A 27,001-nucleotide genomic window follows, 5' to 3' on the forward strand; every position below is an offset into this window, starting at 1 on the left:
ACGCGTATGCGTACCCGTAGTGGTACGGACCGTACACTCGCATCTACGCTCACTATCACTATGGGTCTGCACGCGTATGCGTACCCGTAGTGGTACGGACCGTACACTCGCATCTACGCTCGCCATCACGATGGGTACACATACGGCAGCACTCCCACAGTGATTTGGGAACATGCACAGGCCCTCTCAGCAGCAGTACGGCGGATTTTACACATCACTGTGGTGATAGGCGACACACATGTCGGAATAGGGCGGACATACTTGTCCATGGATGGACATACTTGTCCAGGAATGGACACCAAGGCATCGTCTGTGCATTACCACATGTGTGGGGCACAGGTGTCACAGGCTGTGATGTGGAACATGCCTCCTGAGTGGAGAAGGCACCAGATGTATGATGAGATGTGTACATGTGTACTGTGTGAGGGTGCAATGTGTGCCAGGCATGCCCTTGACTCCTTTGACATGTGTGCATGTGGGACTGCGCACTTGGGGTGAGCGTCACTGGCATGGCACGGACACCAACACACGGAAGTGTCCCATGATGCCCGGTACAGGGGTCATGACACATGACTCATCACTACCCACAGTGCACAATGTGACTATGCCATATATGTGTCCGGGATTTACATCGGGTTGATGTTGTAGCACCCTCAAAAGCTGCAGCCGTTGCAGCAACCAACATGTGGCTGTGTGTAGATTGTCATTGCACACTGTTCCCAACACCATGCCACATGTGTTACCGGATGTGAGGTGCACATGTATGCAAGGGACACGGAGTAGCGTGACAAGGCCATGTCAGCAAACTCACAAGGAATGTGTGGGGAGTCATGACATGTGCACCTTCATGGCAAGGTGTGTGGGCTGGACTAGTGTAATGTCATGTGACCTGTGGCTCAAGTGTTCCGCTGCCAGTCTCTGCAATCAGCATCACACTTCTGCTGATGTGTGGGTGTATGTCACTCCTGTCTTGCGTCGGGCAGTGCACTTGCACTGGGACACAGCTATTCCCATGGCGTGGCATGGGGAGGTTCTCAATCACCGTGTGTAGCTGGGTCTTGGAAGGAGTGTCACCTTGCATCCATACGTGTCCTGGGCATGTAGCACATGCCTGACTCCCTATGTGGCATGTGTGTATTGGCAGATTTACATGTGCTCAGTAGACATGAGTTGTTCTCGTAGTGCACTCACTCTTCCTTGTCACTTCCAAATTACTGCAGAGCGCCTCCTGTTGCCCGAAGAATTCCAGACTTGGCCACCATGCAGGAGAATGACAGGATCCGGCTCTACCGCTTCACCCAACCGTTGATTCTGGAGCTGACGGCGAGACTGGCACCACACCTGCAACCGCAGCACAGGTATCCTACGGCACTGACACCCCAGCTGAAGGTAATGGCTGCCCTACATTTCCTTGCCACGGGTACCTTCCAATATACCATAGCTCATGTTGGTGGCATGTCCCAGAGCATGTTCAGCGGTGTGCTGCATGATTTCTTGGAGGCCATGTTGATTCACCTGGATGACTTCATCAAGTTCCCAACCCCTGAACAGATGACTGAGGTCAAGCGTGGTTTCTATGCCCTGGGAGGGATGCCCCATGTCATTGGGTCCATAGATGGGACACATGTAGGTTTGGTACCACCACACGCACGGGAGGTGGCGTACCGCAATCGGAAGCACTACCACTCCATCAATGCCCTTGTGGTGTGTCTGTCCAACATGGTGATTTCACATGTCTGTGCTCGTTTTCCAGGATCAGCACACGATGCCTACATCATGAGGCGTAGCGGGATGCCTGATATGATGATGCAGCTGCGCAACGAACGTGCATGTGTTGTTGGTGGGTACAGTCTGTCTGTCCTGTATTCTGTTTGGCCGAGCAGCACTACCGCTTCGCCAGTTCTAACGATATCCATGTGCTTTCCATTTAGGGGACGCTGGCTATCCCAACATGCCTTGGCTGCTGACACCTCTCCGCAACCCCATCACGCCGGCCCAGCTCCGCTACAACACCGCCCATGGCCGGACAAGGCGAGTGATAGAGAGGACGTTTGGCATGCTGAAGAGCCGATTCCGGTGCCTCCACAAGACCGGCGGCGCACTCCCATATGCCCCGGCGAAGGTCTGCAAGATCTTCATGGTCTGCTGCATGCTGCACAACATGGCAGTTGAAAGAGCTGTGCCCCTCATCCTGAATCAAGATGACGAGGACCATCCACCCGTGGAGGACGAAGGGCTTGGCAATGGGGCTAGTGATGTGGAGGATGTGGAGCCGCAAGAGGACATCCGGACTCGGCTCATACGCGACTTCTTTGCTTAGTGGTGAGTACCAGGGTCTGAGTGTGCACGCATTGGTCCCCGTGTGGCATGCGTTGTGATGTGTGTCTCCACCTGCATGTATGGCACGTGGGTCAGAGGTGTGTGTGGGTGTGTCACTGGAGTGATGGTGGCAGTGATGGTAGTATTTCCCCAGGCATAATTGTGACCTAGCATGTTGTCATACATACATGTGTCGAGTAAATGCACATGCAAGTGGCTGTGCTTCTTGTGGCTGACTTCTTGTGTGTCTCTCTTCCCCAGGTACCTGCGCATGCCGTTTGCTGGTTGCATTGTTGTGGCACTGCTATTCCTCATGGACATGGCATCGTGGGCTGACTCAGCGTTACAGGCACGGACACGTTTGGAAGTCTCCATGGGGTAAGGGATGCATCTGGGGTGTATTGGGTGTGGCAGTTGTTCACGATGTGTGCACACTGCCCCGGTCGGGGTTTGGGTCCTCTGCAGACATGTGGCATCCCCATGGGACACGACATGCAGCTGTGTACACCTGAATAGATGGGCTGCCTGGTTGTCAGTCATCAGTGATGGGATGGTGGATTGTGATGAAGGCATCAATGTGTGTGACACTGCCCTCGGACACATACGGTTAACATTGTCTTGACATGGCGTGGGACTTCCACATCAGCGGATGTATGGTGTATGGCAGTCTCTCCGTGAGCAGCTGTGGGTATTTAGCTGTTAGCCGACACTTGTGTGCCAGTTCCATGGCTATCACGCATTTGTGCTGCAGAAGGGGGGTGCCAGTGTTGGAGCCACATGTTACTCCACATGATGTGTTCATGTGTACTTCAAGTTGCCTCTGCAATCACAAACACATGACTATTAAAGGTGTCCCTATGCCTCCAAGGTGCCTCTTCTCAGTCAATGCTGGTGTGTTGGCACGGTGCATCCTGCATGTCTGGCATGGTATTCCCTGATTGTGGCTATGTGTCAATGTGTCGAGTGGCAAGATGCAAGCTGTGTGTGTGTGCTGAGACTGTGTAATGGGCATGATGTCCATGACTGTGTGGGTATTGTGACATGTGCCATCCCCATGCATCCAACGTTGTCCATGACCCCATTCTCTGCATCCACCGGACTCAAGCTTGCAGGACATGGTTCTGCCACCTGTCTACACGTACCTGGGTGCCCCCCAGGACACGGGCCAGGATCCCTGACCTCTGCGCATGACTGTTGCTGTACTCAATGTGTCTGTCAGCACGGTTGTTCGGCCACCCCCTCAGCTGGTTCTGACCATCACGGGTGTGTATGGTGCTCCATGTCTGTCTTGCCTAGAAAACTGTGACCCATGTGTCCTGTGCCAGACTCAGGCCCCAGGGTGTGGATGGTTGAAGTGAACAGATGACTCAGGCATGTTTAGACTGTACAAGACACATGTTAGGTAATAATGCTACCAGCAGGCATCTACTCTTAATAGTGTGATTTATTATTGGGGGGGGGGGCCAAGTGAGGGCCTTTCCGGGATTAGGGAATCCAAAGTTCAGTAGGGGAGTTGGTGTCCTTGCCATTGGAAATCCTCAGAGTCCATGCCACAGTCTTTGTCAACATTGGTCAGCCAGTGACCAGCAGGGCCATGTGGCAGAGAATGTCTCTTGATGCTGTGATGCTGTTGCTCCAGTGGGCCAGGTGCCAGGCCAGGTGTCCTGGGAGATGGTGATGTAGCAGCCACCCTCACGGTCCTTTCCGTGGACGACCCGGCTTCCTGCGGGGAACCTCAGCAGCAGGCCGTGACGACGTCTGGGATGCTCCGTCGGATGTTTCCTCCTCCTCCTCATGATCCCTCCCTGTGGGTGGTGATGTTCTCCGCCTTCTGGCACAGGGAGGGTCGGCCATGGTGTCGGCCATCCGACGGAGTTCAGCGTGAATCCCCTGGGACGCCGTCACTTGCTGAGCCTGTCTGTCCTCCATCCTCCGTTGGTGTAGCTGTAGACAGGCTATTAGCTCCGCATGTTGCTGGGCCTGCTGGACCTTGATCCCCTCGAGGACGGACACAACCTGGGCCATGCCCGTGGTGTCCTGCCGGTATGAGTCCAGGATGTTACGGACATGGGAAAATACCGGATCCCCAGCCAACTGGTCAGGCTCGCGCCTCCGCCGTTCTCCACTCCCACCACCCCTGCCCACTTGCGTCTGGCCTGCACTTGTGGGCACATGGGGTCTCCGGGACCCCTGAGGGGTGGCATTGGCGTTGTCGCCTGCCTCCTCCTGGGTGCCCGGGACACCGTGTCCCTCCTGGCGAGCCTGGCTGCATTGTGGTGTTGGGGCAGGGATCCTGGGTGTCTCCTGGGATGTGGCAGGAGTGGGGGTGGTGGTTGGCACGGTTGTACCTGACGCAGGTGCTGCAGGTGGTTGGACACCAGAGGGGCCAGGTCGGTCGGGGTCGTCCGCAGAGTGGTGAGAGTGGTCGCTGCCGGTGGGATCGGTCTCCTGCAGATCCGGGTCCTGTGAGTGTTCCCCCCCAGTGTTGGGGGGTGCAGCACTACGTTGACCTGTGTGTGAGAGAGACAATGTTAATTTTGATCCATGCAACATCCATGTTTCATCCGTTACAAAGTTGGCACATTTCCTCTTGGAATTAGGATCTGTCTTGCATTCCACTCACAGTGCACTTGTGCATGTGTGTGTCCCTTGGGCACCAATTTGGCCCCTTTAACTATGTGTGGCACAGTCTTACTTGCTGCGTCAAGTGTGACTGCAGTCAGCAGTGGAGTGTGCATGTGTGCCGAGCTATGCGTTTGCGCCTTCCTTGTAGCACTGTACATGTGCACATGGAGTGGATCCACACACTCATATGATGCAGGTGGCTGTCCTTGTGCTCGTGTACAGGTTGTAACATGGCCCTGCGTTTTGCCATGATGAAGAGGGGGGGTTCTGGCACTGGCCACCCTTGTCTACATGCACGCAGTCCACCTGCTGACGAGCAGACATTCCCACACACCAAAGGACTGATTTGCTCTCCCTGTGTCTCCCTCCTTCTCTGTCCCCCTCTCCCTCCCTCTCTGTCCCCCTCTCCCTCCCTCCGTGTGTCAGCCTCCTCCCTCTGTCCGTCTCCCTCCCTCTCAGTCCCCCTCTCCCTCCCTCTCTGTCCCCCTCTCCCTCCCTCTCTGTCCCCCTCTCCCTCCCTCTGTGTCCCCCTCTCCCTCCCTCTCTGTCCCCCTCTCCCTCCCTCTCTGTCCCCCTCTCCCTCCCTCTCTGTCCCCCTCTCCCTCCCTCTCTGTCCCCCTCTCCCTCCCTCCGTGTGTCAGCCTCCTCCCTCTGTCCGTCTCCCTCCCTCTCAGTCCCCCTCTCCCTCCCTCTCTGTCCCCTCTCCCTCCCTCTCTGTCCCCCTCTCCCTCCCTCTGTGTCCCCCTCTCCCTCCCTCTCTGTCCCCCTCTCCCTCCCTCTGTGTGTCAGCCTCCTCCCTCTGTCCGTCTCCCTCCCTCTCAGTCCCCCTCTCCCTCCCTCTCTGTCCCCCTCTCCCACCCTCTGTGTCCCCCTCTCCCTCCCTCCGTGTGTCAGCCTCCTCCCTCTGTCCATCTCCCTCCCTCTCAGTCCCCCTCTCCCTCCCTCTCTGTCCCCCTCTCCCTCCCTCTGTGTCCCCCTCTCCCTCCCTCCGTGTGTCAGCCTCCTCCCTCTGTCCGTCTCCCTCCCTCTCAGTCCCCCTCTCCCTCCCTCTCTGTCCCCCTCTCCCTCCCTCTGTGTCCCCCTCTCCCTCCCTCCGTGTGTCACCCTCTGTCACCTTGGCCCAGCTTCCTGGGCACACACTGTTAGCAGATCTTTGAGTGGCCCTTGGCCTGTTGATGTGAGTTTGTTTCTGATCTCCAGGCACCCATTTTGTCTGCTGTGTGTCTGTGCGCTGCTGCTGTGGTGGTGTGTGCTGCCACTCTTTCACACTGTTGGCTGTTCATTAGCTGCTGGCATGTGCAAAACAGTGCCTTCACCCCCATGTGTTGATGCAAGGCGTCCGCCATTTGCTGGCAAGTCATTCCTGTGTTGGGACACAGTGTTTGTCTGGCTGTGACCTAGGCCATATGGGCAGAGGGCATTGTTGTCTGCTTTGGAGTCGCACTATGTGATTCTTGGTGCCCAGCCTCCCGCCATCCGGGTTACCGTGTCATGTGTTGTTGTCTTCTGTGGCCTGTGACTTGACATTGTCCAGCTGGGTGCATGGGGCATGGTGGCAGCAGTGGCATGTGCCTGCTCATGGAGTGTGGTTGAGTAATGCGATGGCTTGTGGTGGTTGCGTGCCTGTTATTAATTTTGGTTGTGGTTGCAGTTCCCCCCATGTGAGGTGCGTTGTTTGTGTACTCACCCGGGTCTCGGAGTCCTTCTACTCCTTCAACTGCCTCCACCGGCAGTATGGCCATCACCCTCTCCTCCCAGGGATGGTACTGTACGGCTCTGCGGGAGGGCCCTCCTCCGGTGGCGTTGGCCTGGTCGTGTTCCTCCTGCCTCTTGGCTCTGACCCTCCTCCGCAGATCGTACCACCTGTTCTGGCAATCCTGCTTGGTCCTCCTGGTGTCCGCAACAGCATTCACAGCATCGACGATGGTCTGCCACATGGCTGTTTTGGCTGCCTGGCTGGTGCTTCTGACCAATGTTCCAAAGATCTGTGGCTCGACTCTGAGGATTTGATCAACAAGGACCTCCAACTCTCGGTGACTGAACTTTGGATTCTTGGTAGTGGGCATGGTGAGGGGTGTGGGTGGGGATGGTGTGGGTGTGGGGGGGGGTGTGGATGTTGGGGGGGGGGTGTGGATGGTTGTGTGTGTGTGTGAATGTGATGAGAGGGTGTTTGTGAGGGTGGTCGTTTGAAGGTGTGCAAGTGTAAGGTGTGGTGTAGCTTGTAGTCTGGTTCTGTGGTGTCTGGCAGCAGTGAGTCTGTTGGAAAGGCTCATGGTTTGTGTGTGTGGGCCCTTTTTATTGGTCCATGGGTGGGTGTGGCAGTTTTTGAATTTTGGGTGGGTGTGTTATAAGGAGTGGTGGTGTATTGGGCCTCTGTTTGTTTTTGGCAGTTGCAGGTCAGTGATTGTGTTATTTAAGTGGTTGTTGGCCATGTTTAGTGGCTGTGTGCCTTTCGACTGGTGTATTCTTGTGTTGTTTTATTTTGTCCTGGTTGTGTACGTGCGTTTTGAGCGTGTGTACGGTGTGTACATGGGCCATTTGGTTGTACGATTTTGTCCTTGTGTGTGGCTTTGTAAGACTCGTACATGCGGTTGTGATGTTGGGGCATGGGGTGCGCTCCGTACTTAGGAGGTTGTGTTGGGGGTGCGCCAGGAACGTACTGGGGTGGGGGTACGACTGGAACGTACTTGGGTGTAGGTACACGGGGGGTACGACACGTACAGGGGTGGGGGGTGTACATTGACGGTGGTACGACACGTACTGGGGTGGGGGTACGACTGGAACGTACTGGGGTGTAGGTACACGGGGGGTACGACACGTACAGGGGTGGGGGGTGTACATTGACGGTGGTACGACACGTACTGGGGTGGGGGTACGACTGGAACGTACTGGGGTGTAGGTACACGGGGGTACGACACGTACAGGGGTGGGGGGTGTACATTGACGGTGGTACGACACGTCCTGGGGTGGGGGTACGACTGGAACGTACTGGGGTGTCGGTACACGGGGGGTACGACACGTCCAGGGGTGGGGGTACGACTGGAACGTACTTGGGTGTAGGTACACGGGGGGTACGACACGTACTGGGGTGGGGGGGTGTACATTGACGGTGGTACGACACGTACAGGGGTGGGGGGTGTACATTGACGGTGGTACGACACGTACTGGGGTGGGGGTACGACTGGAACGTACTGGGGTGTCGGTACACGGGGGGTACGACACGTCCAGGGGTGGGGGTACGACTGGAACGTACTTGGGTGTAGGTACACGGGGGGTACGACACGTACTGGGGTGGGGGGGTGTACATTGACGGTGGTACGACACGTACAGGGGTGGGGGGTGTACATTGACGGTGGTACGACACGTACTGGGGTGGGGGTACGACTGGAACGTACTGGGGTGTAGGTACACGGGGGGTACGACACGTCCAGGGGTGGGGGTACGACTGGAACGTACTGGGGTGTAGGTTCACGGTGGTAGGACACGTCCAGGGGTGGGGGTACGACTGGAACGTACTTGGGTGTAGGTACACGGGGGGGTACGACACGTCCTGGGGTGGGGGTACGACTCGAACGTACTTGGGTGTAGGTACACGGGGGGTACGACACGTACTGGGGTGGGGGGGTGTACATTGACGGTGGTACGACACGTACTGGGGTGGGGGGGTGTACATTGACGGTGGTACGACACGTCCTGGGGTGGGGGTACGACTGGAACGTACTTGGGTGTAGGTACACGGGGGGTACGACACGTCCAGGGGTGGGGGTACGACTGGAACGTACTGGGGTGTAGGTACACGGGGGGTACGACACGTACAGGGGTGGGGGGTGTACATTGACGGTGGTACGACACGTCCAGGGGTGGGGGTACGACTGGAACGTACTGGGGTGTAGGTACACGGGGGGTACGACACGTACAGGGGTGGGGGGTGTACATTGACGGTGGTACGACACGTACTGGGGTGGGGGTACGACTGGAACGTACTGGGGTGTAGGTACACGGGGGGTACGACACGTACAGGGGTGGGGGGTGTACATTGACGGTGGTACGACACGTCCTGGGGTGGGGGTACGACTCGAACGTACTGGGGTGTAGGTTCACGGTGGTACGACACGTCCAGGGGTGGGGGTACGACTGGAACGTACTGGGGTGTAGGTTCACGGTGGTACGACACGTCCAGGGGTGGGGGTACGACTGGAACGTACTTGGGTGTAGGTACACGGGGGGTACGACACGTCCTGGGGTGGGGGTACGACTCGAACGTACTGGGGTGTAGGTTCACGGTGGTACGACACGTCCAGGGGTGGGGGTACGACTGGAACGTACTGGGGTGTAGGTTCACGGTGGTACGACACGTCCAGGGGTGGGGGTACGACTGGAACGTACTTGGGTGTAGGTACACGGGGGGGTACGACACGTCCTGGGGTGGGGGTACGACTCGAACGTACTTGGGTGTAGGTACACGGGGGGTACGACACGTACAGGGGTGGGGGGTGTACATTGACGGTGGTACGACACGTACTGGGGTGGGGGTACGACTGGAACGTACTGGGGTGTAGGTACACGGGGGTACGACACGTCCAGGGGTGGGGGTACGACTGGAACGTACTGGGGTGGGGGTACACGGGGGTACGACACGTACAGGGGTGGGGGGGTGTACATTGACGGGGGTATGACACGTACTGGGGTGGGCGTTCGACTGGAACGTACTGGGGTGTACCTAGACGGGTGGGGGTATACATACACGGGGGGTACGTGTCGGACGTACGGGGGCTGGGGGGAGTGTTGGGCGCGTATGCGGGCACATGTCTCCATGGTTGCTATGGGTGTTCGGTGCGGACGGTGTTTTTTCCATACGGTTGTACGCTCGGACGCACGGGATGGATCGTGATTCCTCGGTCGGACTTGGCTTTTCACATTTGTAAGGTAAATCGTCCGAGGACGTGTCGGACACATTTTCCGACCCGAGGACGTGTGGGGAATGATTCCCAGTGCGGTTCGTATGGACTTTTTACCATGCGAATCGTGATTGCCAGTTCGTACGGCACTTGTACGATTCGTACGGTAAAAAGACCCGATACGAGTCGCACGGGGGAATTTTTTACCGGATTGTGATCGGCACCATAGTGTATGATATAAACTATGCACCAAAAAGTGTGATATAAGATGAACCGGGCGTGAAATATAATATGCAATACATTGTGCGCAGTGACAGATTCATTGGAGAGCGCGAGATAGCACAGGCACTAGCGCGTGCTATGCGAAATGCGCCTTGGAGTGTAATATGCACAGGGCAGTGTTGTTTAACCTAACTAGTCTCTAAAGTTGTAATATAAAATATGCGCTGGAGAGTGTAACGTTGCATATGCACTGTGACAAAGATATGGATCCCAGATTGTAATATGTATGGCATAGCACTGTGCGTTATAACATAGGCATCGAGGAAGGCACGTTAGATGGGGCAATATAACCCGTGCGAAGACAAGTGTGGCATGACATATTCATGGGGTAGTGTTACAGTGCACATGGGCTAGAGAGTGTCATAGCATATGCACTAGCTAGTGGAATACAACACAGAGGTGTGTGGCACTCAGCAGGCAATGGTGGGTGTAACAGAGCATTGGGCTCTGCCAGTAGCGCGCTGTGACTCTCAAGTGATGTTCGTCCCCTTTCCAGAGAGTAAAATAAAAAGTATTACACATCCGGCAGTGGATGTGTGTTTTATTAACCGTGAGGGGGGTTTCTTGCATAGTTTTGGTCGAATTTTTGTCGAATCCCCTTTGAATGGCTTGGTGTGCATGTGTATTAAATGTGCCCGTCAATAGCTACCCATGTTTGTATAAATAAACGACAAGGGTGTCTACCGGGATTAGGCACGGTAGGGCATCAGACATGTCAGAGCTTCACTAGTGGTGTAAATACATTCCACGTGGATTCATTGTATGCATAGTCGCCTTTTAATGAATATCACGCAAATCGTCATGGTGATAGGTACGTATGGTTTGTCCAGTATGTCCTAGGTGTGTCTATAAATATATATTTTTTTAAAATAATAAAAAACAGTGGCCGGCCCTGGGGATTGGGGTCAAAAAAATATAATTAGGAGACAGGCCCTGGGGATGGGGTCATCAGGGCCAATAAATTAGAATAAGAAGGGGAACCACACAGCCCCCCTTCTTAAAAAATTAAAATAAATAAAAGACTGGCATCGCGCCGGAGGCCACGCCCCCTCCTTGCAGCACTCTGCAAACGTGCCCCCTGGCGAGTTGTAAGTTGGGGAATTAATTCCTCTTCAATACTGAGGGTCCCTGAGGGCCAACTAGCCCAACAGGCATCTCCAGTATGCGCCAGGGAGCTGCGCTGCAGAGAGGTGTTCTGAGGCCAAGCCCCTTTTTACACCTCTCTGCAACGCAGCTCTGTGGTGCTTACTGGAGGGACCTAGTGTTCTAGTTTGACCCTAGGGACCCTTAGGATTCAAGGGGACTTAATCTCTCAACTTAGAACAGCCACAGGGTGCGTTTACACAGTGGTGAAGGGATGGGACGGGGCCTGAGGTGACGTGTGCAAACACGCACTATGGCACGTTTTAAATTGGGGATATAATTTCCCTTCAATACTGAGGGCCCCTGGGGGCTAACTAGCCCACCAAGTGCTTCCAGTAAGCGCCACTGAGCTGCATTGCAGAGAGGTGGTCCAGGCCGTGCCACTTTTTACACCTCTCTGCAACGCAGCTCTGTGGCACTTACTGGAGGTACCTAGTGGGCTAGTTGGACCCTAGGGACCCTCAGGATTCAAATGAACTTAATCTCCCAACTAAAAACGGACACAGGGCATGTTTACACAGTGGTGAAGGGAGGGGACGGGGCCTGAGTTAACGTGTGCAAAAACGCCCTGTGGCCTGTTTTAAGGGGTAGTTTTAATCCCCCTGCCCTATTATATACTAGGGGCTTACAGAGGAGGTCATGCTAATCACAGGGGGACCCCAACGCATAATGTTCCCTAGTGTATGTAGGTGTTTTCACTGTATTCTAAGTGTCTTTTAACATAGCACTGGCTCTAGGACTGGTTAGTCAGACTCAGTTACCACCAGTATCCGTCTGAAAAAGTTGAGGGTACAGGATGATTTTGCAACAAGGCTTCTTTCTGCTCTTCTTTTTGTTCTTTCTGCACGTTAGCCTTCTTCCTGCACTTTTCTTCGTCTTTGAGGACTTCTGTTGCTTGTTTCTGCACTTCTTTTTTTTCTTTCTGTGCATTTTTTCTTCTTTCTTCACATGTCCTATCTCTGTAGGCATAGTTAGAAATTAGCATTTAAAAAACCTTTGAAATTCACAGAAAAAACCATAGGTTTCAGGCACATTATGGTTAGGAATTAGCATTTAAAAAACCTCAGAAATTCACTGAAAAAACCATAGGTTTCAGGCGTGTTATAGTTAGCTGGACTTTTCACTTGTACAAAACCATTGAAATTCCCCCGTTATAGTTAGTTCAGCTAACTATAACTCGCGCGCCCGCAATGCACTGCTGATAACGTCACATATTACATCACTCATGACATGGTCAGTGACATCACTCATGACATCACTGATGACATCTCAAATGACATCACTGATGACATCATCCTTGTGATAGAGTGGCAGACCTCCTCTCACCCTAATATAACCTTTGATACACACATTCAAAAATAGAGACTAAAATTTTCAAAACAATGGACATACCAATACCAGTTACAACAACCTCTTCAGTAATTCTAAGATCCACATACACATCCACTCATTCACCAACAGTCCTATACAGTCACTCATACATGTACTCACTCATCATATGTACTCATACACCTATACATCCTGTTACACAATGCCACTCATCCATAGAGTTACTCACACACATAGTCACTCATGCTAATAAAGAATCAAACATACATTTACTTGCATATACAGTTATACACACACCACCACACTTACTTCTATGGAAACTTACACATACTTAGGTGCCAATTACGATCCGGTAAAAAAAAGCCCGTACGACTCGTATCCGGTCTTTTTCCCGTACGAATCGTACAAGTGCCGTACAAACTGCCAATTACGATTCGCATGGGAAAAGGTCCATACGAACCGCATTGGGAATAATTCCCCACACGTCCTCGGGTCGGAAAATGTGTCCGACACGTCCTCGGACGATTCACCGTACAAATGTGAAAAGTGAAGTCCAACCGAGGAATCACGATCCCACCCGTGCGTCCGATCACACAACCGTATGGTAAAAACACCGTCCGCACCGAACTCCCATTGCAACCATGGAGACATGTGCCCGCATACGCGCCCAACACTCCCCCAGCACCCATACGTTCGAGTCGTACTCCCCGTAAATGTACACCCCCCCTGAATGTACACCCGTGTATGTGTCGAACCCCCACCCGTGTACCCACACCCCTGTACGTTCGAGTCCCACCCCCACCCCTGTACGTGTCGTACCCCCCTGAATGGACACCCCAGTACGTCAGAGTCGAACCCCCCGTGTACGTGTCGTACCCCCCTGAATGGACACCCCAGTACGTCAGAGTCGAACCCCCCGTGTACGTGTTGTACCCCCCTGAATGGACACCCCAGTACGTTTGAGTCGAACCCCCACCCCTGTACGTGTCCTACCCCCGTGTACCCCCACACCTGTACGTGTGCTACCCCCGTGTACCCACACCCCTGGACGTTTGAGTCCCACCCCCACCCCTGTACGTGTTGTACCCCTCTGAATGGACACCCCAGTACGTCAGAGTCGAACCCCCACCCGTGTACGTGTCGTACCACCATGTATGGACACCCCAGTACGTTCGAGTCGAACCCCCACCCCTGTACGTGTCATACCCCCCTGTATGGACACCCCAGTACGTCAGAGTCGAACCCCCACCCGTGTACGTGTCGTACCCCCCTGAATGGACACCCCAGTACGTTTGAGTCGAACCCCCACCCCTGTACGAGTCGTACCACCGTGTATGGACACCCCAGTACGTTCGAGTCGAACCCCCACCCCTGTACGTGTCGTACCCCCCTGTATGGACACCCCAGTACGTTCGAGTCGAACCCCCACCCCTGTACGTGTCGTACCCCCCTGAATGGACACCCCAGTACGTCAGAGTCGAACCCCCCCCGTGTACGTGTCGTACCCCCTGTATGGACACCCCAGTACGTTTGAGTCGAACCCCCACCCCTGTACGTGTCGTACCCCCCTGTATGTACACCCCTGTACGTCAGAGTCGCACCCCCACCACAACCTCCTAAGTACGGAGCGCACCCCATGCCCCAACATCACGACCGCATGTACGAGTCGTACCAAGCCACACACAAGGACAGCACCGTACAACCAAATGGCCCATGTACACACCGTACACACGCTAAAAACGCACATACACACCCAGGACAAAACAAAACAACACAATAATACACCATTCGAATGGCACAAAGCCACTAAACATGTCCAACAACCACTAAAATAACACATTCACTGACCTGCAACTGCCAAAAACAAACAGAGGCCCAATACACCACCACTCCTTATAACACACCCACCCAAACTTCAAACACAGCCACACCCACCAATGGACCAATAAAAAGGGCCCACACACACAAACCATGAGCCTTTGCAACAGACTCACTGCTGCCAGACACCACAGACCTACAGCACCATACTACAAGCTACACCACACCTTTCACTTGCACACCTTCACACAACCACCTTCACAAACACACTCTCATCACATTCACACACACACACACCCGCACAACCACACCCACACACCCACAACCATCCACACCCCCCCACCATCCACACCCCTCACCATGCCCACTACCAAGAATCCAAAGTTCAGTAACCAAGAGTTGGAGGTTCTTGTCGATGAAATCCTCAGAGTCGAGCCACAGCTCTTTGGAACATTGGTCAGAAACACCAGCATGGCAGCAAAAACAGCCATGTGGCAGACCATCATCGATGCTGTGAATGCTGTTGCGGACACCAGAAGGACCAGGCAGGAATGCCAGTCCAGGTGGTACGATCTGCGGAGGAGGGTCCGAGCCAAGATGCTGGAGGAACACAACCAGGCCAACGCCACTGGAGGAGGGCCCTCCCGCAGACCCGTACACTACCAGCCCTGGGAGGAGAGGGTGATGGCCATACAGCCGGTGGAGGCAGTCGAAGGATTAGGAGGACTCCGAGACCCAGGTGAGTACACAAACAACGCACCTCACATGGGGGGAACGTCATCCACAACCAAAATCACTAACAGGCACGCAACCACCCCAACCTATCGCATGACTCAACCACACTCCATGAACACGCACATGCCACTGCCGCCACCATGCCCCATGCACCCAGCTGGACAATGTCAAGTCACAGGCCACAGAAGACACCAACACATGACACGGTAACCCGGATGGCGGGAGGGTGGGCCCCAAAAATCACATAGTGCAACTCAGAAGCAGACAACAATGCCCTCTGCCCATATGGCCTAGGTCACAGCCAGACAAACAGTGTGTACCCACACAGGAAAGACATTCCAGCAAATGGCGGACGCCTTGCATCAACACATGGGGGTGAAGGCACTGTTTTGCACATGACAGCAGCTAATGAACAGCCAACATTGTGAAAGAGTGGCAGCACACACCACCACAGCAGCAGCGCACAGACACACACTACACCCAATGGGTGCCTGGAGATCAGAAACAAACGCACATCAACAAGCCAAGGGCCATTCAAAGATCTGCTAACAGTGTGTGGCCAGGAAGCTGGGCTGAGGTGACAGAAGCTGACACACAGAGGGAGGGAAAGGGGGACAGAGAGGGAGGGAGACACAGGGGACACGGACAGAGGGAGGAGGCTGACACACGGAGGGAGGGAGAGGGGGACAGAGAGGGAGGGAGAGGGGGACAGAGAGGGAGGGAGACACAGGGAGAGCAAATCAGCCGTGTGGTGTGTGGGAATGTCTGCTCGTCAGCAGGTAAAACGCGTGCATGTAGCCAAGGGTGGCCAGTGCCAGAACCCCCCCTCTTCCCCATGGCAAAACACAGGGCCATGTCACAACCTGTTCACGAGCACAACGACAGCTACCTGCATTATATAAGTGTGTGGATCCACTCCATGTGCACATGTACAGTGCTACATGGAAGGCGCCAATGCATGGCTCGCCACACCTGCCCCCTCCACTGCTGACTGCAGTCACACTTGACGCAGCAAGTAAGACTGTGCCACACATAGTTAAAGGGGCCAAAGTGGTGCCCAAGGGACACACCCATGCACAAGTGCACTGTGAGTGGAATGCAAGACAGATCCTAATTCCAAGAGGAAATGTGCCAACTTTGAAACTGATGAAACATGGATGTTGCATGGACCAAAATTAACATTGTCTCTCTCACACACAGGTCAACGTCGTGGTTAACCCCCCAACACTGGGGGGGAAGACTCACAGGACCCGGATCTGCAGGAGCCCGATCCCACCGGCAGCGACCACTCTCACCACTCTCTGGACGAGCCCGACCGACCTGGCCCCTCTGGTGTCCAACCACCTGCAGCACCTGCGTCAGGTACAACTGTGCCAACCACCACCCCCACTCCTGCCACATCCCAGGAGACACCCAGGATCCCTGCCCCACCACCACAATGCAGCCAGGCTGGCCAGGAGGGACACGGTGTCCCGGGCACCCAGGAGGAGGCAGGCGACAACGCCAATGCCACCCCTCAGGGGTCCCGGAGACCCGATGTACCCACAAGGGCAGGCCAGGTGCAAGTGGGCAGGGGTGGTGGGAGTGGAGGACGGCGGAGGCGTGAGCCTGACCAGTTGGCTGGGGAACCGGTATTTTCCCATGTCCGTAACATCCTGGACACATACCGGCAGGACACCACGGGCCTGGCCCAGGTTGTGTTCGTCCTCGAGGGGATCAAGACCCAGCAGGCCCAGCAACATGCGGAGCTACATGCCTGTCTACTGCAACACCAACGGAGGATGGAGGACGGACAGGCTGAGCTCGTGACGGCGTACACGGGAATTCACGATACACTCCGTCGGATGGCCGACAACATGGCCGACCCTCCCTGTGACAGAAGGCGGAGAACATCACCACCCACAGGGAGGGAGAAGGAGGAGGAGGAGGAAACATCCGATGGAGCATCCCAGACGTCGTCACGGCCTGCTTCTGAGGGTCCCCACAGGAGGGCGGGTCGTCCACGGAAAAGACCGTGAGGGTCGGCGCAACATCACCATCTCCCAGGACACCTGGCCTGGCACCTGGCCCACTGGAGCAACAGCATCACAGTATCAAGAGACATTCTCTGCCACATGGCCCTGCTGGTCACTGTCTGACCAATGTTGACAAAGACTGTGGCATGGACTCTGAGGATTTCAAATGGCAAGGACACCAACTCCCCTACTGAACTTTGGATTCCAAACTCCCGGAAAGCCCCTCACTTTATCCCCCCCCCCCCCAAAATAAAATATCACACCATGAAGAGAAGATGCCTGCTGGTTGCATTATTACCTTACATGTGTGTTGTAAAGTCTAAACATGCCTGAGTTCTCTTTTGACTTCAACCATCCACACCCTGGGGCCTGAGTCTGGCACAGGACACACGGGTCACAGTGTATTAGGCAAGACAGACATGGAGCACCATACACACCCGTGATGGGCCCAACCAGCTGAGGGGGTGGCCGCACAACCGTGCTGACAGACACATTGAGTACAGAAACAGTCATGCGCAGAGGTCAGGGATCATGTGGAGTGTCCTGGGGGGCACCCAGGTATGTGTAGACAGGTGGCAGAACCATGTCCTGCAAGCTTGAGTCCGGTGGATGCAGAGAATGGGGGCCTGGCCAACGTTGGATGCATGGGGACGGCACATGTCACAATACCCACACAGTCATGGACATCATGCCCAATACACAGTCTCAGCCCACACACACAGCTTGCATCTTGCTACTCGACACATCGACACATAGCCACTATCCGGGAAAACCATGCCAGACATGCTGGATGCACCGTGGCAACACACCAGCATTGACTGAGAAGAGGCACCTTGGAGGCATAGGGACACCTTTATTAGTCATGTTTTCGGGATTGCAGAGGCAACTTTAAGTACACATGAACACTTCTTGTGGAGTAACATGTGGGTCCAACACTGGCACCCCCCTTCTGCAGCACAAATGCGTGATAGCCATGGAACTGGCACACAATTGTCGGCTAACAGCTAAACACCCACAGCTGCTCACGGATAGACTGCAATACACCATTGATCCGCTGATGTGGAAGTCACACACCATGTCAAGCCAATGCTAACCGTATGTGTCCGAGGGCAGTGTCACACACATTGATGCCATCATCACAATCCACTATCCCATCACTGATGACTGTCAACCAGTCAGACCATCTATTCAGGTGTACACAGCTGCATGTCGTGTCCCATGGTGATGCTACATGGCTGCAGAGGAACCAAACATCGACAGAGGCAGTGTGCATACATCGTGAACAACTGCCACACCCAATACACACCTGATGCATCCCTTACCCTAAGGAGACTTCCAAACGTGTCCGTGCCTGTAACGCTGAGTCAGCCCACAATGACGTGTCCATGAGGAATAGCAGTGCCACAACAATGCAAGCAGCAGACGGCATGCGCAAGTACCTGGGGAAGAGAGACACACAAGAAGTCAGCCACAAAAAGCACAGCCACTTGCATGTGCATGTACTCGACACATGTATGGATGACAACATGCTAGGTCACAATTATGACTGGGGAAATACAACCATCACTGGCACCATCACTCCAGTGACACACCCACACACACCTCTGACTCACGTGCCATTCATGCAGGTGGAGACACACATCACAACACATGCCACACGGGGACCAATGCGTGCACACTCAGACACTGGTACTCACCACTAAGCAAAGAAGTCGCGTATGAGCCGAGTCCGGATGTCCTCTTGCGGCTCCACATCCTCCACATCACTAGCCCCATTGCCAAGCCCTTCGTCCTCCACGGGTGGATGGTCCTCGTCATGTTGATCCAGGATGAGTGGCACAGCTTTCTCAACTGCCATGTTGTGCAGCATACAGCAGACCATGAAGATTTTGCAGACCTTCACAGGGGCATATGGGAGGGCGCCGCCGGTCTTGTGGAGGCACCGAAAGCGGCTCTTCAGCAGGCCAAACGTCCTCTTTATCACTCGCCTTGTCCGGCCATGGGCGGTGTTGTAGCGGAGCTGGGCCGGCGTGATGGGGTTGCGGAGAGGTGTGAGCAGCCATGGCATGTTGGGATAGCCAGCGTCCCCTACATGGGAAGCACATGGACATCGTTAGAAGTGGTGAAGCGGTCGTGCTGGTAGGCAATGCAAAATACAGGACAGACAGACTGTACCCACCAACAACACATGCTCGTTCGTTGCGCAGCTGCATCATCATTTCAGGCATCCTGCTACGCCTCATGATGTAGGCATTGTGTGCTGATCCTGGAAAACGAGCACAGACATGTGAAATCACCATGTTGGACAGACACACCACAAGGGCATTGATGGAGTGGTAGTGCTTCCGATTGCGGTACGCTACCTCCCGTGCGTGTGGTGGTACCAAAGCTACATGTGTCCCATCTATGGACCCAATGACATGGGGCATCCCTCCCAGGGCATAGAATCCACGCTTGACCCCAGTCATCTGTTCAGGGGTTGGGAACTTGATGAAGTCATCCAGGTGAATCAACATGGCCTCTAAGAAATCATGCAGCACACGGCAGAACATGCTCTGGGACATGCCACCAACATGAGCTATGGTATTTTGAAAGGTACCCGTGGCTAGAAAATGTAGGGCTGCCATTACCTTCAGCTTGGGTGTCAGTGCCGTAGGATACCTGTGCAGCGGTTGCAGGTGTGGTGCCAGTCTCGCCGTCAACTCCAGAATCAACCGTCGTGGGAAGCAGTAGCACCGGATCCGATCATTCTCCCGCATGGCAGCCAAGTCCGGCATTGCTCGGGGAAGAGGCGGCGCTCTGCAGTAATTTGGAAGTGACAAGGAAGAGTGAGTGCACCACAACAACAAATCATTTGTACTGAGCACATGTTATTCTGTCTATACACATATGCTACATACAGAGTGAGGTATGTGCCACATGCCCTGGACATGTATGCCTGCCAGGTGACACTCCTACCAAGACCCAGCTACACACGGAGATTGAGAACCTCCCCATGCCATGCCATGGGATTAGCTGTGTCCCAGTGCAAGTGAACAGCCAGACGCAAGACAGGAGTGACATACACCCACACATCAGCAGAAGTAGGAGGCCGATTGCAGAGACTGGTAGCGGAACACTAGAGCCACAGGTCACATGACATTACACTAGGACAGCCCACACACCTTGCCATGAAGGTGCACATGTCATGACTCACCACACATTCATTGAGAGGATGCAGACATGTCCTTGTCACGCTACTCCGTGTCCCATGCATACATGCGCACCTCACATCCGAAACCACATGTGGCATGGTGTGCGGAACAGTGTGCGATGTCAATCTACACACAGACACATGTTGGTTGCTGCAACAGCTGGAGCTTTTGAGGGTGCTCCAACATCAACCAAATGGGAAGCCCCCACACATACATGACATAGTCACATCGTGCACCGTGGGTAGTGACAAGTCAGGTGTGGTAACCCCTGTTCCGGCCATCAGGGGACACTTGCGTGTGTTGGTGTCCGTGCCATGCCAGTGACGCTCATCCCAAGTGTGCAGTACGACATGCACACATGTCCAAGGAGTCAAGGGCATGCCTGGCACACATTGCACCGTCACACATTACATCTGTACACATCTCATCATACATCTGGTGCCTTCTCGACTCAGGAGTAATGTGCCACATCACAGCCTGTCACACCTGTGCCCCACACATGTAGTAATGCACAGACAATGCCTTGATGTCCATTCATGGACAAGTATGTCCATCCATGGACAAGTATGTCCGCCCTATTCCTTCCTGTGTGCTGCCTGTCACCACTGTGATGTGTGAAAACCATTACTGCTGCTAAGAGGGCCTGTGTACGTTCCCATATCACTATGGGAGTGCTGCCGTATGTGTACCCATCGTGATGGCGAGCGTACAGGCATGTGTACGGTCCGTACCACTACGAGTACGCATACGCAAGAACACCCATAGTGGTACGGGCCGTACACACGCCTGGACGCTCACTATCACTATGGGTGTCCTCGCGTATGCGTACTCGTAGTGGTACGGGCCGTGCACACGCCTGTACGCTCACTATCACTATGGGTGTCCTCGCGTATGCGTACTCGTAGTGGTACGGCCCGTACACACGCCTGTACGCTCACTATCACTATGGGTGTCCTCGCGTATGCGTACTCGTAGTGGTACGGGCCGTACACACACCTGTACTCTCCCTATCACTATGGGTGTCCTCGCGTATGCGTACAAGTAGTGATAGTGAGCGTACAGGCGTGTGTACGGCCCGTACCACTACGAGTACGCATACGCGAGGACACCCATAGTGATAGTGAACATAGGCACGCGTGTACGGGCCGTTGCTATGCATTTGGGGTGCCCTAGGGCCCCGGAACGCACCGTACCTATGTGTGAAGCTCCAAATTACATAGGGGACACATGAGGGACAAGTATTAAGGCCTACATGCATGCTGGTTGTCATGGAGACCAAGTTCAAATTTTGATTTTGTTCAGGAAGGTGCACAGCAGAAGTCAGTTGGAATGAATCTACATTGTTGCAATGTGTTTGTGGGGCTGACATCATGCAAGAGAAAAAAACTGATTGAGAACCCACAGACTGCTAGGTTTGAAGGGATTGGAGGAAACATAGGATGCATATGTGAGTGACCAATCACTCTGTACTCCTGTGCATGAGATGGGCCAGCAAGGCAGATATAAGGCAGCCAGGTCCCATGAGAGAGCACTTGCCTGCACATCTCTGTATTCCACGACCCAGCTGCTGCTACTGATTCCCTGGAACCATGTCAAGGGCTGTGGAGAGGTCACAGCCATTCACCCTGGAGGAGAACATGGCTTTGGTGGATGTGATCCTCCCACGGTACCCCATGCTGTATGGGCGACCAGGTTATCAGGTGAGTTCAGTGTCCACTGGCACAGACTGTGTCCCTTTTTTGTGACTGTGACTTCTGCCATTGTGTCCAGGTGTGACACACATGCTATGTACTGTAGGGGGGGTCCCAGTGGGGGGAATGCCTGATGTCTCCCAGCAGTGCCCTGAGACAGGAGGGGTGGGTGCCCATCACTCCCAGCAGTGCCCTGAGACAGGAGGGGTGGGGGCCTATCACTCCCAGCAGTGCCCTGAGACAGGAGGGGTGTGTGCAGAGTCCTCCCAGCAGTGCCCTGAGACAGGAGGGGTGGGGGCCTATCACTCCCAGCAGTGCCCAGAGACAGGAGGTGGGTGTGATGCACAGTGTGAGCCTGGAGCATTGCTTGTGTAGTTGCCCTCATTCCACCTTTAAATGGCACGTACTGCTTTTGGCCTTCCCCCAGAGGATCATGTCCCTATGACAAAGGTGCAATGCGTTGGATGCATACTATGCCTTGTTGGAAACAGCAAATGTGTTATGATCTGTGTCCCTGTGACATGTGCCAGGTGTATTGAGGTAGTGTCACTTGTCCATCCTCACAGGTAGACGCCTCTGCCAAGGAGAAGATATGGCTGGACGCCGTCAGCACCGTGAGGAGTGCGGATGGTCGGAAGCGGCGCCTGCCCCAGGTGAGGAAACGCTGGCAGGATATCCAGTGCTGGACGCGGAGGATCGCACGGGTCCTGCTGGGGGACTCACCTGAGAGCCATAAGAACCGCGGGCGCCGCCGTCTCTCCCACATCCAGAAACGTGTGCTGGCGGTGGTCTTTCCTGACTTGGACAGGCGCCTACAGGAGATGCAGCAGCCGGAAGGGGGTAGGTACATGTGTGTGTTTGTTGTGTTTCACCAGCATTTGTAAGTGCACTGTTCCATGGATACACTTCCAGGGTTTATGGTGCTGTGCAGATCCTGTTACCCACAGTGTTGCAGGCCTCTCCTGCCTCCCTTCCCCACCTTGCAATGTGTTCCCTGGTCTCTGTGTAGTCACTCCATCACAAAGTTATGTAGCCTGACACCTTCTCCAAGTGTACAATGCCTGCAGCATCATGTGTGGGGGTGGTGTGTAACAGGTTTAGTGACCTTGCCTGTGCCCTGTCCAGTTCTGGACTTGTGGGTTCCATGTCAGTTGGCACTAATGCTGATTTCAGACATGGGAGTTAATCTCTTGAGTGCGAGGCCTTCCAGCAGGCATGTCCCATGTGGTGGCCTGTGACATGATGTGCATGAGTGTGCGTTACGCATAGTGCTGGGATGTTAGCGTGTGTTGCAGTCATTTCCATTCAGGAGCATGGAGTTGTGTGGCCACTACTGTCCCCAGGGGCATCTTTTCCTAGGTATCATGTGTGTAATCCGAGAATGTCGACAATCTCTGTGTCTACAGCATAGGTTGTGCTCTGTGCCATTGTCCCCTGGCACCATGTTTATTGCCGTGAGATGTATTACAAGTGTCCACTGTCCAGCCTGACCTGATTTTCCAAGTACATACTCACGGTGGCCATTGCCTGTGTGTCTTGTAGCAATCATCTGATGATGCCCATTTGTACATGATTCTTTGGACAGGCGCACCTTGGGTATTTGGTGTGCAATCTTGAATTATTGCATCCCATGTGTATTTCACCCAGACTAAGAGATGTAAGTGCTTCCTGTGTCTCCACAGATTTGTCTCATGTAGGGGGTGGGTGGGGCGGCCATGGCCTACATGTCAAGACCTGTCATCTCCTTGCTCGGACTGGCCAGTGTGTGATGTTTGTCTGGACATACACTCAAGGTGCAGCGTGCCAGTCAGGGTGGGCATGTTCTCAGTATTACCTATGCTGCATGTGCCTCTAGTTCCTGGATTTGGTCCCTGCTCATCCCAATTTCCTGCCACGCTGTGTGGTGCAGATGCAGTGCTGGATTGTCCCCAGGGCCTTGCTCCTCAGTCAGAATACCATGTCATCTCATTTGCTATTGTGTCATGCTCTCCATAGTTTTTCCATGGCATGGTGGGTCACACAACTGTGTCTTGCAGGGCCTACGTATGTACCTTGTTTTGTAGTTGTAACTCATCCTTTGTTTCAGGCTATGCACTGTAACCTACGTATATTTGACTCATGTGACATATGTATACAGGTGTATGATTACTTTCTGTCTCTTCACCCTGCCCACAGCATCGTCGGGGGACACGGAGGGAAACATGGACACAGAAGGCGCGGAGGGACCGAGCACCAGTGTCAGCGGTGACATCGGGGCTGGCACTTCGAGTGGGATTGAGGCGGAGGAGAGTGAACCCAGGGACCTGTCGACTGGCACAACAGAGTATGAAGCTGACGGGTCCGAGGATGATCTCTCCGAGTGGGCGGTGGCTGCACCACCATCTGACAGCAGCCCTACATCTGGCACCGCCCCCTCCATTGGCATCAGCCGCCTCCCACGTGCTCGTGTCCCTTCCCAACGTGCCCGGTCACCACATGTCTCCTTCTTGCCAGGCACCGCACCCCCTGCCCCTGTCTCCACTGCTGCCGCCAATGCTGAGTCTGTGGACATCCAGCGGCAGTTGCAGATTGGTCAGACTGCGATCCTTAATGTCCTCCATGGCCACAGCCAGGTCCTCAACAACATGGAGGCATACTTGGAGGGCATTCATTCATCGCAGGCTGACCAACGCAACTTGCTGAGGTCCATAGACTCCACACTGACTGCAGCAGTGGGTCTCCTGCAGCGCTACGTCCCACCCCCTACCCCTGCTCCTTCCACAATTCCCACTCCCATGCCTGTCCCACATACACCCAGACGTAAGCATGCACCCACCACAACAGACACAGGCACCACACCAGCAGGGAAGGTCCGCCGCACACCTCCTGACACGCACACACAGGGTGCAGTAGGCACACCCACTAGGTCGGGGGGCAAATGTGTGACACGCAGCCAGAGTGGGAGTCCGCATTCCACCCAATCCACTCCCTCCAAATCCCCTCGCCTCAGCTCTCCTGGCCACATCTCCCCCAAAGACTCCTTCATGGCCGCTCTGTCCCTGAGCCCCACAGTGACACCACCCCGCAAGCGGTCAAGGAGGTCCCCGGTCAGGGTGCTTGAGCCCCCCCCCCTGTCCACACCCTCCCCCGTGGCGCTGCGACCCATCCCTCTGACCCCCCCCCTCCTTGGGGCCTGTGGTTCCTTCGGGTGCAGGGGAGTCCCTGGAGGACCTTGCTAAGGTGTGCAGCGAGATCCTGGCCTCCGCCTTTGGCACTGCCCCACCCCCTGTGGTGGAGTCCTCCATCCCTGCACCGACAACGCCTACCCTTAACCCTCCTGTCCCTGCGGTGCCTGTTTCTTCCCCCCCCACATGATGCCCTCACCCCTGTGGAAGACAACGGATTGTAACTGTGCAGGCTAGCTAGGGGACACGCATCCCACTGTGTCCCCCATCCAGCTAGGACTCCTGGACTGCCCTATGGCCTTTGTTAATATTGGTCTTACGTCATACTAGTTTTTTGCTCATGCTGAATAAAGCTATTTATTTTTTGCCCTTGGAACACTCCTGCATTGCTGGCATTGCTGTTGGTGGGGCTGCTACATGGTTGTGGGTGTTGGTCATGTGTTGGGTGTGTGGGAAATGTAGTAGTGTGCTGCTCATAGGGGGGACCCTGGGATCTGTGTGCCATCACACGGTGTTAGCTACCTTTCTCCATTCATGTAAGCAGTTGCTGCATGTTGCAATTGTCCAAAGGTGTATTCCTTCCTCTGTGTACCCTGACTTCTTCCCTGCAGGGTGTCCCCTGACTTTAGCACAGAGCTGTGTGTCCATTAGCTGGGTGTGTGACGTAGTCCTTCACCTTTGCACATGCATGCTGAGCGATGTCTCCACCTGCATCATTCGTGGCATCCTTGGTAGTCATTGTACTTGTGTATGTGGCCTATTGACATGACTTCATGTGTACATGTTTTCTGTTCTGCGCTATGCATGCGTATACTCCCAGCCTCGCACACATGTGGTACATGTACTGCAGGGTCTTTGTGCACCTGACTGACTTTTGTGGGCACGGTATCTGTGGCTACTCCACCCTTTGCGTTCCCTGGGCACTGCTGGGAGGACTCTGCACCCACCCCTCCTGTCTCAGGGCACTGCTGGGAGGACTCTGCACACACCCCTCCTGTCTCAGGGCACTGCTGGGAGTGATAGGCCCCCACCCCTCCTGTCTCAGGGCACTGCTGGGAGGACTCTGCACACACCCCTCCTGTCTCAGGGCACTGCTGGGAGTGATAGGCCCCCACCCCTCCTGTCTCAGGGCACTGTTGGAAGGTCTCTGCACACACCCCTCCTGTCTCTGGGCACTGCTGGGAGTGATAGGCACCCACCCCTCCTGTGTCTGGGCACTGCTGGGAGGACTCTGCACACACCCCTCCTATTTCACAATATGTACGCTCATGGCATACACGGATGTGGGTACGCTCCATGCATTCGAGGTGGGGGTACGTGTCGTACTTACACTGTTGGGGTGGGGGTACGCTCCATGCATTCGAGGTAAGGGTACGGGTCGTACTTACACTGTTGGGGTGGGGGTACGCTCCATCCGTACGCGGGTGGGGGTACGTGTCATACTTACACTGTTGGGGTGGGGGTACGCTCCATACGTACGCGGGTGGGGGTACGTGTCGTACTTACACTGTTGGGGTGGGGGTACGCTCCATACGTACGCGGGTGGGGGTACGCTCCATCCGTACGCGGGTGGGGGTACGTGTCGTACTTACACTGTTGGGGTGGGGGTACGCTCCATACGTACGCGGGTGGGGGTACGTGTCGTACTTACACTGTTGGGGTGGGGGTACGCTCCATACGTACGCGGGTGGGGGTACGTGTCGTACTTACACTGTTGGGGTGGGGGTACGCTCCATACATACGCGGGTGGGGGTACGTGTCGTACTTACACTGTTGGGGTGGGGGTAC

This window comes from Triturus cristatus, chromosome 7, assembly GCF_964204655.1.
Source record: "Triturus cristatus chromosome 7, aTriCri1.1, whole genome shotgun sequence".
In the NCBI taxonomy this organism is placed as follows: Eukaryota; Metazoa; Chordata; class Amphibia; order Caudata; family Salamandridae; genus Triturus; species Triturus cristatus.